Genomic DNA, 14,428 nt, shown 5'->3' with positions numbered 1-14,428 from the left:
AGGACATTCTTACAGGCTACACAGCTTTCCCTGCAATGACCCTCTCCAAACAAGTGCATCAAGTTTGAGCAAATAGAAACACCCAACTTTCAAGGCTCGGAGTTATAGTTTTCTTTACAAAGCCATTTATATAATGTAAGCTGCAATTAGCATGGGACAGAGCGAGGAGATTTAGGCTGGAAAGTTCTTTTAACAAAAGATAGAAATTAGTGGAATAAGTAACAGTTAAATATCGGCTTCAGATAACTAGTTGAAAAGGCCTTTTAAATCATTTACTAATAAAAAAATAAAATAAAATGATTTTGCCTCAGACCTTGTTCCAACCAAAGTGTGGTCTTTTAAATCACTGAACTGATTAATCTACTAATTTTAAATTATCCAGCAAGAATGGATCCGAGCAAAAAAAAAAAAAAAAAAAAAAGTCCACACACCCCCAAATGAAAAGCGTTACAGCTTTTAAGCCTGACAATTTCATCAAAATGTCCATAGGAATTACATAAAAAATTCAAACCATAATGAAATAAATTGCTACTTACATTATGAAAAGTCTGCAAAAGCTTTTTATAGACTTCAAATGCAGAAGTTATATAAACTGCACAGTAAAAAGAATTAGAAATTGACCTTTACAGATCAAGGGCTAAAATTAACAGTCTTCAGGGGAAAAAAAAATTCCCAGTTCACAGTGGCTTTTAATGCCATTTTTTCCCCCCTACACTCATTTATCTAATAACCATGGCAAGGTTAGGATAAACAATGAACAGTATGTTTTCACATTTTCCACCTTTTGTGTCCTCCATATGAATTTCTAAAACACTTAAGAGAATAGATACATAAACCTGTGACCTTCAAATGAGCTTTCTGATACTCTCAACATTTTGAATAAAAAGATCAGAAAATGGAACCACTTTTACACAGTAATGAATTCCATTCTGTTGGGTAAACAAAGCTAAATTTTAAAACAGAGACCTGACATTTGTATAGCTCAAGAAGCTATTCTGTTCTTTTGGGGGTGGGCAGAGGGAGGGAGGGGACATTGTCAGTACTTTAGGGTGGGCGAAATAATGACCCCATGTACAATGCACATAAAAAGGAGACAAATCCATTTGGCCGCGTTCAACAGAGAGCCACCGTTTCCAAGACAAGGACAACAAAAATGCCCAATTTTTATGACAATTTCCCCCCACCCCAGGAACAATTGATCCATCCCACGGAAAAGGGGGGGGGGTTGGTGGAGGAGGCCCGGTCGCCATTAGGGAGCCAGCACTTATTGACGGGAGCTCCAAGGGCCTCCAAAAGTTACTCCAATTTCCGCCGAGCTTTTGTGCATTCCTTGTCCTGTCTGAAAGGCTCAGTTAGGTATTGTTGCAAAAAAAGTCTGCATCCACATTTGTTCCCCTCGAATTCATACTCGGCATTGTGAAGTTTTGCTATTCAGAGGCTGATTGGACAACAGCCCTGACAATGGCCAAGCGATTAGTCCCTCAGCATGGGCTGGGGTTGTGGCTATCAACCTAGGGACGGGGCTGGAATTCACTGGGGCATTCAGCTTCCTCTCGGGGCCTTCCTGAGAGGCCGTGCCTCCTTTGCTGCAGGTAATGCATTCCTGCAGACCCGGGAAACAGAATCCTTGTAATTAGCGTGTCCAGAACCGGGCAGGCCGCCCCCTCCCAGCAAGTCGGCCCTCGGGGGCCCTGAAGCTTTCTAAGGAGCTCAGCCCCTGAAATGCTCCAGCCTCGTCGAATGGAAAACTTTCTCGGGCGACTCGAGGGGCCTGAAAATCAGCACACCGGGGAGGGGAGCCAGGGGAGGCGGCGATCGGCGCCACTTAACCCTTGGCACGCCGAGCCGCCCGGCCTTTCCCCTGCTCCGGGCAGGGACGGTGGCGCTCGGCGCTGCGCCCCGGCGGCTGAGCACGCCGCCGAGTGTACAGATGTCAGTCTGGTGTTTTACTTGTCAGTAACTGGAATTAATTTACATTTATTTTCCTATTGTTTTATATCATTTTATGACAATGTGCGGCATAATATAATTTAAATCTTTAATGTACAACTAATTCTCTACCATTAATTTGTCAACATGATTACTGGATATGCCACCCGGAAAAGCAGGCTGACTTGAAATATGTATAAGACGTTCCTGTGTTTTTTACGAAGGTTTACATAGGAAATGACAAAGATTTACGGAGGGTTTTTCCTTGGACTGTCTATAATCTTATGAAAACTACAATTTCAAGGTGCTTCCCGCTGAAACTGAGGAATTCCGGAGAGCAGTGGGGGGATAAGACGCACAGCCAGCCCCCTTCTTGGAGAAATTAATTTAGGCAGCGCGGGGTTCTCGCAGCAGCCGCCGGAAATGAGCGGCGGCCCAGCCCTCGGGCGGGGACAGGGATCCCCCAAGACGCCGCCGCCGGGGCCGCGGGCTCGCGGGGTGGTCGGGCCGCGGCCCGCGAGCCCTGCCCCGGGTCTTCCCCGAGGTGGGAGAGAAAGAAAGCGGGCGGCGGGGCCCGGGCGGCGTTCCGGGGGCGCCTGCGGGCCCCGACGGCGTTGGGGAACAGAAAGGAGGAAAGGGCGGTGCCTGTGGGCAAAGCGTTCCTGGGCTGCCCTGACTTCGAGACCCCCCCCCAAAACTTCCCCCAAACCGCAGTCTCCTTCTTTCGCCGGTAGTCCGAGCCCAGCTTGAAAAAACTGCGCCTTCCCTCCGCGCCCCAGGGGGACGCGCGCCCTGCAGCCACCAGCCAAGTGATAACACCCAAACGTCTGCACCATTAAAATTAAAAGAGAAAAAGCACCCCAAACCTTATTAAACATTCAAATAGAAAAATTAAGATATTCTGGGCAAAAGAAGTGTTTAGACAAAGGCTGTCTCCTTCAATTTCCCCCGTTAAGCGGGGAGCTGGCTGCTGAGAGAGTGACGGTGAATTCCATAAATTAACTGAAAATCCCTCTTCTCCGGAGCCTAAGTTATCTCTCCGTTGCCTGCAGCTCTGATTTAGAATGGGAGCCGGCTTGTTTACCGGTTTAATTAATGCTCCTTTTCAAGCAGGGAGGAGGGGAAGGGGAATGAAGTGACTCGGTGATAAACAGGTGTAGCCCGGCCTGTAGCTGAGCTCTCGGGGCCTGTGGCAGCCTCATCAGGCTTGACTGGGCCTGACCCCGCCAGCGAAAAAGGTAGATGGCCCAGTTGGAAGCGCAGTAGGTGAGCATTATTTTAACCGCGAGCCTGTGATTGGAATGGCTTAAAGGGACAATCAGCCCTTGGGTTTTTTCTTCTTCTTCCAGAATGCATTCTGATTCTTTCCTGTTGCTGCGCGCAGAAGAGACAGACCTTGAAGATATAGGTCATAGGCCTCTTTCTTCCTCTTCCTCCTTCTTTTCCTCAGCCTTCACCTCAAAATGTAGAGGAAGAGCCTCTTAAGGAGGAAACCTGGCTCCCGCAGCTCGCTGGGGACCTGCTTGCTGCTCCGAAAAATCCCTGGGCATTCTGTATTTACTTATTTCGGCTTTTAATTCCAAGAGCCTAATATCTGGGATTGGACTGTCCGTGGCCTACGTGTTTCTGTGACCTTACAGATAACAGGGAAGCTTGGATGGAAAATGAAATTCAAGCGCCAGCTAATTTTAAAAACATAACTAAAAACTCATTCCCGAGGGGGGAAATGGCAGTTTCTGTAAGCACAGGCTGAACATGTTTTTAAATTAATAACTAGCCCTGGTATTTGCTAAATGATGGCTGTTCCGGGGGGAAATTTTTAGTCATTAAAAACAGCAGGTGCCCAAGGTGAGAATATATGTTTCATGACTTAAAGTCACCTGTCTGCTTTGCCTGCTGCCTTTCCGTGAGCCAGCATCCTGGAGAAACAGAAGTGAAACAGAAGCTGGGTCTGTCAGCCATGCTGGCCTTTTGCAGAAAAAAAAAAAAAAAAAAGCTTTTTTTTTTTTAATTGCCATTTATTGAATGCCTACTCGATGCCTCCACATGTTATCACCAATTCTGAAAGCTTCCCTACAAGGTGGTTATGCTCAACCCCATTTTTGAGAAGGGTTTAGAGAATTGTAAGTGATTTTCCCAAGGCCACAAAGCTAGTCAAGTGCTAGAGTAGGGAAGAGAACTGGGGTCTCTCTGACCCCAGGGCCATCACCTCTTTCACTCTCTATGAGATAGCAGTGATCCTAGATACCCACCATCATGTGGAGACTGGGATTCCATTCTAGACAGAGACTGGTTATGTCCTTGGTTACAGAAGAGAGATTTTTTGCCACTTGGAGAATTTTGGTTACAGAAGAGAGATTTTTTTGCCACTTGGAGAATTCCACTCCAAGTTCAGGTTCAGGTCTATGGGGGCCCAACACATGTATAAGCACAAAGTACTTTGCAGAATACAGATTTCTTTCTGGAAAGAGTTCTAAATTGGGATTAGGATCTTTCAATTTCATTGCTTGTTCTACTACCCATTAATGTGGGACCTTGAGCAAGTTACCTTAGGTCAAGATGAAATCCTCATCTCTCCACAGGCATTGTCTGCTTCACAGTGTAAGGCAGGGCCAAAAGGAGCTGACATTGATCACTATGAGAAGCTGTTCAAATGTACAGTTTCATGACCGATATCCCAAAGTTATCAGGTACTAATTAAGACTACAGGCGCATGTGGTTTGAAAGGAGTGAATTACTGTATAAGAGGGGCAATTTTTTTCTCCTTATTAAACAGTCCTCACCTAATTTCTAAACATGAAAATCCTAGCTATATAAGAAATTTATTTATTTATTTATTTATTTATTTATTTTATTTTATTTATTTATTTATTAGAGAGAGAGCGTGCACACCCATGGGGACAAGGGGCAGAAGGAGAAGGGAAGCAGACTCCACACTGAGCGCAGAGCCTGATGCAGAGATTATGACCTGAGCCGAAAGCAAGAGTTGGATGCTCAAATGATTGAGCCACTCAGGTGCCCCGAAAATCCTGGCTATATTAACAATAATTCTAAAATCCTAAAATAATATAATTTTGATGGAAGAGGCCATTAATAATAAAAAAAAATGACACTAATGATGACTAATGTTACTATATGCTGGCGATATGCTAAGTACTTGATATGTACCAATTAGTTCTCATCATAACTCTATGAGATAGATAGTGTTAATGTCATACCCATTTCACAGATGAGGAGACTGAGACACAAGACGTTTTGGTCACATAATTCACAAATAGCAGAACTATCATTTGAACCCACAACCTGGCACTGGAGTCCACACACTTAATTGCTATGTTCTACAGCTTTTCATAAGAGAGTGTATTATCCTGACCTCTCCAGTCCACATTCTTAGGACGACAAAAGTGAAGCTCAGAGAGGTTAAATGACTTGCCCGTTACCACACATCTGTTTCACGGCACAGCTAACAGTGGCGCTTGTATGTCCTAATGTCCAGTTGTGGTTCTGTGCACAATATAATTGCTACTCACTTCACTCAGCCTTCAGTGCTCTTTGGAGAGACAGGATGACTAAATATTGGCTCCACCAGCCCAGGCAAACTCTGTAACTTCTCTAAACCTAAGATAATAATGCCCACCTCATCATTAGGCAGATTAAATGAAATAATGCACAAGTATTTAGCACAGTTCCTGGCATACAGTAAATGCTCAATAAACCCCCCTCAAATGTGAAATGTAGACTCCAAGAAGAGAAGCGTGAACAGTGGGGAGGCCCCGACTTGGAAGTAGCTGTTTCTTTTCTTTTTTTTTTTAAAGGTTTTATCTATTTATTTGACAGAGATAGAGACAGCCAGCGAGAGAGGGAACACAAGCAGGGGGAGTGGGAGAGGAAGAAGCAGGCTCATAGCGGAGGAGCCTGATGTGGGGCTCGATCCCACAACGCCAGGATCACGCCCTGAGCTGAAGGCAGACGCTTAACGGCTGTGCCACCCAGGTGCCCCTGGAAGTAGCTGTTTCTGTCAGTGAGTTGGCTCAAGCTAAGTTGAAGGAAGAGACTAGTAAGGCTCGGAGAAGGGGCAGAGCCCACCAATGTGGGAGGACTCTGAGGCCAGCCCCTCAGACATTAGAGGATCTCCTGAAGTGAGTCCTGAGGACATGGGGCATTGAAATCACCGGCCAGCCTGAGGGGCAGAGGGGAGGTACAAACTCAGGAAAATAAGAAGGGAAAAAGGAGCAATCAAAAAGTCTGGAGAAAGGAAGCTGGGAAAGGCCAGAATAAGAAAAATGGCTGCCTCAGCACTCAGTCATCATGGTTGGGTCCTCTTCACAGTGGTGATCCCCAGAGACTTTGGCAGTGGTTGTTTCCCTCCATGGGGAGAAAAAAGGTGGGGTGACAAGAGACTGCATGCGGAGGAGGAACTACAAAATTCCTGGCTGACAGAAACATCCTCTCTCCATGTCAAGGCCTCCATGGACCTTTGTCTTTTTCTGTTTCCTCATCAGCAAAATTTCCCAACTGCCCAACTGGGGTATTGTAGGGATCAAAGGAGTTCTTTGATGTAAGTGTAAACCAGACATATTAAATAAGTCTCAGCTATTATTATCGTATCTGTAGAGAGAGTAAATAATATTAAGTGAGGAAATTTTTTACTTGAAAATTTCAAGCATATACTGAAGTAGAAGAGTACAGTGAACTCCCATGTACCTGTGATCCAGCTTCAACCATGATCAATTTATAGCCAATATCGTTTCATCTTTCCCCACCCTCCCCCGAGCCCATATTGGAATATACTGAAGCAAATCCCACATATCCTATCACTTCAGCTATAAATATTTCAGGATATATTTTTAAAAGATAGAGGCTCTTTTAAAAACATAACCATAATTACATTCTCACATAAAAGAATTGACAATAGTTTCTTAACATCATCAAATACTGAGCCAAGGTTCAAATCTCATTTGTCTTATAAATGGACTTTCACAGATGGTTTTGCAAATCAGGATCCAAACAAGATCAACACCTTGCACTTGGTTGATCGAGGGAAGGGACTTTTCCTGAGGGCTTACCCTTGTTCTCCCCTCCTGCCAAGGCTAGGAGACCTCTGGCTAGGATTTCCTAGACCCAATGAGAGTAATGATGCCTAAGCATCACTTGACCGTTGCTTCATCCCTTTGAAGGGGTTCTTGGACATTTAACTATGGATTGAGTAGCCCTTCCAAGGTTTGGGGACCCACAAAAAAAGAAGCGTCTTGGGGTGCATTGGAAGAGTTGGGGGTAGACACCTGCTCCTTTGCTAAGGTGCAATTTAAAACAGAGACTTTATTTTTTATTTTTATTCTCATTTTCTTTCATTTTTAAATTAAGGAATGGTTAACATAATATTATATTAGTCTCAGGTATACAACATAGCAATTCAACATTTATATACATAATGAAATCACCTTCATAAGTCTAATTACCATCTGTCCATACAATGTTCTTACAGTATCATTGACCATGTCCCCTATGCTGTATTTTATATCCCTGTGACTTATTTATTACTGGGAGTTTATACCTCTTAATTCCCTTCTCCTATTTTGCCCATCCTCCCACACCCCTCTCCTCTGGTAACCACCAGATTATTCTCTGTGGGTTTATTTCTGTCTTTTGTTTATTCATTTATTTTTTAGATTCAACATATAAGTGAGATCGTATAGTATTTGTCTTGCTCTGACTTTTTCACTTAACATAATACCCTCTAGGTTCATCCATGTTGTCACAAATGGCAAGAGTTCATTTTTTATGGCTGAGTAATATTCCAGTGTGTGTGTGTGTGTGTGTGTGTGTGTGTGTAACACACACACATCTTCTTTTTCCATCCATTTATCCACCGACACTGAGGCTGCTTCCATATCTTGGCTATCGTAGATAGTGCTGCGATGAACATGGGGGTGCATATGTCTTTTTAAATTACTGTTTTGTTTTCTTCAGATAAATACCCAGAAGTGGACTTGCTGAATCAGGTGGTAGTTCCATTGTAACATTTCTGAGGAACCTCTATGCTGTTTCCCGCGGTGGCTGCACCAGTTCGCATTCCCACGGGCAGTGTGCAAGAGCTGCCTTTTCTCCACATCCTCGCTACCCCTTGTTATTTCTTGTCTTTTTGATACAAGCCTTTCTGACAGGTGCGAGGTGATACCTCATGGTGGTAAAACAGAGATTTTAAAAGCAGACCCTGGAATTCCAGCCTCTTCCTTTTCCAAATCCCACTTCTTCTCCTTTAGGTTCCGCCTCCATCACCGATCCTGCCCTGCCCTTGGTCTTGTCCCTCAGCCGAGCCCCTGGAGCATTTAGCACCTAGTCCCCGCGCCCTTTTCTTAATCATTTGGCTTCTAGGAGGGGAAGCCCACTCTCTTAGAGGATTTGCTGTTCTGCACACAATATATAGCTTGTCTTTTGAACTAAATTCCAACTCCTAGAGCTCAGGGACCTATAGCATCTGGCACACACTTGGTCCAAGTACCCAGGACTTGTAGGTGTCTGACAGGTTTACGATATGAATAGCTGCACTATTTGCAATATGAATATCTCAAACCGGTATTCCTTAAGTACTTGCTTAAAATGTATTCAGTGGGGTAGGACAATATGGATTTACTATTCATAAAATTACATGCAGCAACCTCTTTGATCTGTTTGATTTTTAGTTCTTCTGACGGATCTAGGGTCGCCAAGTTCAGGGAGGAAAAGCACAGGATGCCTTGTAAACTGTGAATTTCAGACAGACAACGAATGTGTCCCAAATATCCCATAAGATTGTATTTTATCTGTTTCATTAGATCCCTCATCTAACGTATAGATGTATAGACATTATACCTCTAATGTATTATATCTCTCTTTCTCCATTTCTCAACTTGCTAGAGAGTATCCATGGAATTCTGAGTGTGACCATTTCAATATTTACATTATATTCCATTTTTCTGTTTGCCTATATAACTTTAACAAAACATTAAACTTGTGTTTATGGATCCATCAACTTTCAACAGTGCCTCCTGCCTGACTACTTCGTAAGTTGAGATATTACTAATATCCTATCCTTTCTTCTATATTTTTCTTTCCCTATATACTCATACTTTCACATAAATAAGGTTGTTAAAAACTTACATTCTGTTCTGATACACAGCCTAGTTTTCCAAGCTTTATCTAAAGGTTGACTCTTGGGGCACCTGGGTGGCTCAGTCGGTTGGGCGTCTGCCTTGGCTCAGGTCGTGATCTCGGGATCCTGGGATCGAGTCCCTCTTCTGGCTCCCTGCTCCCTCTCCCCACTCATGCTCTCTCTCTCTCTCGCTTGCTCTCTCTCAAATAAAACCTTAAAAAAAAATAAAGGTTGACACTTACAATGGGAACCTGACCATATGTACTGTTATTATTGTGGAATTTTATTTAACAGCAGTCACAGTGTTAGGATTACACATCCCTGCTCAAGTCAGTGCCGTGATCCCTTGCTTCTCCAAGAGATGCTTCCAGCACCAGCTCAAATGGATTCTCATTCCTGGGGCGCCTGGGTGGCGCAGTCGTTAGGCGGCTGCCTTCGGCTCAGGGCGTGATCCCGGCGTTCTGGGATCGAGTCCCACATCGGGCTCCTCCGCTGGGAGCCTGCTTCTTCCTCTCCCACTCCCCCTGCTTGTGTTCCCTCTCTCGTTGTCTCTCTCTTTCTGTCAGATAAATAAATGAAAATCAAAAAAATTAAAAAAAAAAATTCTGATCTAGGGGCACCTGGGTGGCTCAGTCGTTAAGCGTCTGCCTTCGGCTCAGGGCGTGATCCCGGCGTTCTGGGATCGAGCCCCACATCAGGCTCCTCCGCTGGGAGCCTGCTTCTTCCTCTCCCACTCCCCCTGCTTGTGTTCCCTCTCTCGCTGGCTGTCTCTATCTCTGTCGAATAAATAAATAAAATCTTTAAAAAAAAATGGATTCTCATTCCTTACACTTTGTCATTAGCTTAAAACCATGTCACTTTTAGTTTGTTTCATATTCAGATCTTGACTGGTTTTCATCAATTTTCTCCCAGAGTTTCCAGTTGCCTTATTCTCTTGCATTACCTGCTATTCTCATATTCTTGTTTTAAATTTATCAGTTATTGAATCTACTGAGAACCACCTTCCCCTCTTCCTCGGAGGCCTCTGTTGATCCTGGTCCGGCTGTGGGCTGGTTGCTCTGCAGGCCGCAAGACAACTGCCATCTCCAGGCTTCTCTTTACTACGCTCCTGGGTTTGAGCCCAGATTTTCTTCTTTCCTCCATCTTATGTCCTAGTTTTACTGACGTGCGGCCTCATGGAACTTCCTAAGAAAGGGCATGCTGCAGACAAATTTTCTGTGCTCGTTTGTCTGAAAACCCTTATGTTGTCCTTCATTGGACGGGTAGTTTATGTTTAGGATTCTAAACTGAAAATAACTTTCCTTCAGAATTTTGAAGACATTACTCCATCGCCTTCTGGCCTCTAGTGTTGTTGAGAAGTCTGACACCATTCCTACTGCTGTTCATTTGTAGGCGGTCTGATCTTCGTCTTCGGAACCTTTCACAACCAACTCTTTATGTTTAGTGTGCTGATCTTTGGCCGGGATGCATCTAGTTGTGGGAACTTTTCAGTTGTGCTGGACACGAAGTGGTCCTTTCAACGTTGGGACTAGTCTTTCCTCAGCCCTGAGAAATTACCTACTGTGCTTTCTTTGGGCTCCCCTTTCATTTCCACTTTTTTTTTCTTTCTAGGATTCCTTTTAGTGAGATATTAGATTATTCCACTGTCTTTTCTTTCTCTCATATTTTCTCTTTCTGCTCAATGCTTTGTGAGATTTCATCAACTTTCTAGTCCTTCTCCTGCACATTTTATTTCACCAATTGCATTTTTAACTTTCAGGAGTTCGTTCTTATTCTCAAAATCCCAATTTTAGAGTGTATTTTCTTCCCGACTCCATTTGAAAATTCTAAAATAAAAAAAAAGAAAGTGATCTTGTTTCCCAGCTTCTGTTTCCCCAGGGGTGAGATTTTTCAGCTTGCTTATTTTTTATATATTTTCTTCATGCTAATGGTTGTCCTCATTCTGCACTTATGCCTCCTTGGTTATCTTCTGATGTTGAATACAAAAGAACTCAAGATGGTGTGGATTTACTGTGCAATTCTGCATATCCCTTGCCCGAATGGACTTCCCTGGACCAGTGTGAGGTTTTCTGAGTAAAATGGCTCCCGTCCCCTCTGCCGCCCCTCAGGGAGCATTGTGTCTGTGGCTTCCTTCAGCTGGTTCCTCTAGTGATGGCTCCTATAAACTTGATATATTCCAGAAATTTCTTTACCTCTCTCATTTGTTGGTGACCTCCTCCTCCCCTCTTTAATGTTATAGGTTTATATATTTTTAGAATTCTAAAACTTAATTTCAGCAAGACTTTGGGAAGGATGGGAGCCAAATATGCATCCTGGGGTCACCATCTTGAACTACAGAAAGACTCAGAAATTGGGCGGTCTTTTACATTTATTCTTTTTACACTTTTAATTGCTTCATCTTCCAGCAGACTGGTGCCCCTGAGCCAGGAGGTCCACCTGAGGTTTAGGGGCTCCCCAGGGAAGTGCTGTTCACAGATCCTTAGCATCTTGTGGCCTTCACTTTTACAATGGTACTTATAAACTAGGGCCTGGTTTCTCCAAACTTCTTCCTGCACAGGTTGGGGGCCCTAAGCAATAGAATGAGGGTGGTCCTTCCTTCCATACACCATCTTCTTCTGCACCATAGGGCCCGAGAGCCTCTAAAACACTGAGCGTGCTACCCTTTGTCCTTCATTCCATCTGCTCCCATCCCCAACCTAGCTTAGCTCTTACGTGCCCTTCAGACCCCAGATCCAGCACCATTTCCTTAGAAAAGCCTTCCCTGTTCCCCCTGACTCAGCCAAGTTCCTCTCCAGTATGGCCTTTTGTTGTTTCTGCCTTTGGTGTCAGATTCCAAAAATCAGCACCAACACCTACGTCAAGGAGCTTACCACCTGTTTTGTTCTAGAAGTTTTATGGTTTCAGGTCTTATGTTCAAGGCTTTGATCCATTTTGAGTTAATTTCTGTGTACAATATAAGCTAGTAGTCCAGTTTTTCCAGCACCATTGATTGATGAGTCTGTCCTTTCCCCATCGTATATTCTTGGCTCCTTTGTTGTAAATTCATTGAGAATTCTGTCCTCTGTTCTGTTCCATTGATCTGTGTGTCCGTTTTTAAGCTAATACCATACTGTTTTAATTACTGTAGCTTTGTAGTATAGTGTGAAATGAGGAAACATGATGCCTCCAGCTTTTTTCTTCGTTCTCTACATCGCTTTGCCTATTTGTGGGTTTTTTTTGTTTGTTTTTTGTTTTTGGTGATTCTACACAAATTTTAGGATTACTTATTTCTTTGAAAAATGCCATTGGAATCTACAGATTATTTTGGGTGGTATGGACATTTTAACAATACTGATTCTTTCAATCCATGAAATCAGATTATCATTCTATTTAATTGTGTCTTCAATTCCTTTCATTAAATGTCTTGTAATTTTCAATATGTAGATCTTTCTCTTGCTTGGTTAATTTATTCCTAGGTATTTTATTCTTTTTGATGCAGCTGTAAATGGGATTATTTTTTTTATTTCTCTTTCTGATAGTTTGTTATTAGTGTGTAGGCATGCAACAGGTTTTTGTGTATTGCTTTTGTACCCTGCAATTTCTGAATTAATTAGTTCTAATGGTTTTTTTGATGGAGTCTTTAGGGCTTTCTATGTATAATCTCATGTCATTTCCAAATAGTGACAGTTTAACTTCTTCCTTTCCAATTTGGATGCCTTTTATTTCTTCTTTCTCTTGCCTAATTGCTCTGGCTAGAACGTCTAATGCTATGTTGAATAGAAGTGGTGAGAGTGGGCATTCTTGTCTTGTTCCTGATCTTAAAGGAAAGACCTTTCAGCTTTTGTTGAGTACGTTAGCTGCGGGCTTGTCATATATGGCCTTACCAAAAGCAAAAGTGACAAAGGCAAAAATAAACACTGGGGTTACATCACACTAAAAAACTCCTGCACAGCAAAGAAAACCATCAACAAAATGAAAAGGCAACCTACTGAATAAGAGAAAATATTTTGCAAATCATGTATCTGATAAGGGGTTAAGATCCAAAGTATATGAAGAACTCATACAACTCAATGGCAAAAAAAAACACAAAAAAATCTGATTTAAAAAAATGGGCAGAAGGGGCACCTGGCTGGGCCGGTCTGTGGAGCACGTGACTCTTGATCCCCAGGTTGCAAGTTCAAGCCCTACACTGGGTGTAGCTTTTACTTAAATGAATACATAAAAACTTTCAAAAAATGGGCAGAAGATCTGAATAGACATTTTTCCAAAGAAGACTTACAGACGGCCAACAGACACATGAAAAGCTGCTCACCATCACTCATCATCAGGGAAATGCAGTGCTCACTTTGGCAGCACTTACGCAAAAATTGGAGCAATCATCAGGAAATGTAAATCAAAACCACAATGAGATAGCACCTAAAACCTGTTAGAATGGCTATTACCAAAAAGATAAGAAATAACAAGTATTGGCAAGAATATGGAGAAAAGAGAACCCTCATTCATTGTTGGTACGAATATAAATTGGTGTAGCCACTGTGGAAAACACTATGGAGAGTCCTCAAAAAATTAAAAATAGAATTATCATGTGATCCAGCAATTCCACGTTTGGGTATTTATCCAAAGAAAATGAAAATACTAACTAAAAAAGATATATGCACCCCCATGTTCATTGCAGCATTACTTACAATAGTCAAGATATGGATGCAACCTAAGTATCCATCAACAGATGAAAGCATATAGAAGATGTGATGTATGTACCCAATAGAATCTGATTCGGCCATAGAAAAGGAATGAAATTTTGCCACAACATGGCCATTTGCCACATGGGTAGACATTGAGGGCATCATGCTAAGTGAAATGCGAGAGAAGGATAAATACCAGATGATCTCTCTTACATGTGGAATCCAAAACAGACTGAAAAATGAACAAAAAACCTCCGAAATTCCTAGATACAGAGAACGGATTGGTGGGTGACAGAGGCAGGGGATGGGAGAAGTGGGTAAAGGGGAAAAGGGGTCAAAGGGGAAGGAAGGAAGGAAGGAAGGAAAGGAGGAAAGAAGTAATGCTAAAGATAAAACATGACAATAAAAGTAAAAAAAAATAAATGTTTATTATATGAATTTTATATTTCTATCACAGAATTTTAAAAATCTGACACTAGCAACTTATTGGCCATGTTCTTTTGGAAAGTGACTTGAAATCATACATCTTAGTTTCCTCATTTGTAAAATGGGGTAATGATACTAACCTTCCTTGTGAAGGATTAAATGAGATAATATACACAAAGTACCCAGAACAGTGCCCGACCCACGGTTAGGTTCTAAGAAATGACTTACCGTGTTTGAGAAATTTGAGATGGCAGCATGTCTTGGGGCACAGGGCAAGGAA

This window comes from Ursus arctos, unplaced genomic scaffold, assembly GCF_023065955.2.
Source record: "Ursus arctos isolate Adak ecotype North America unplaced genomic scaffold, UrsArc2.0 scaffold_8, whole genome shotgun sequence".
NCBI classification, from domain to species: domain Eukaryota; kingdom Metazoa; phylum Chordata; class Mammalia; order Carnivora; family Ursidae; genus Ursus; species Ursus arctos.
Note: the sequence above shows the minus strand (reverse complement) of the source record.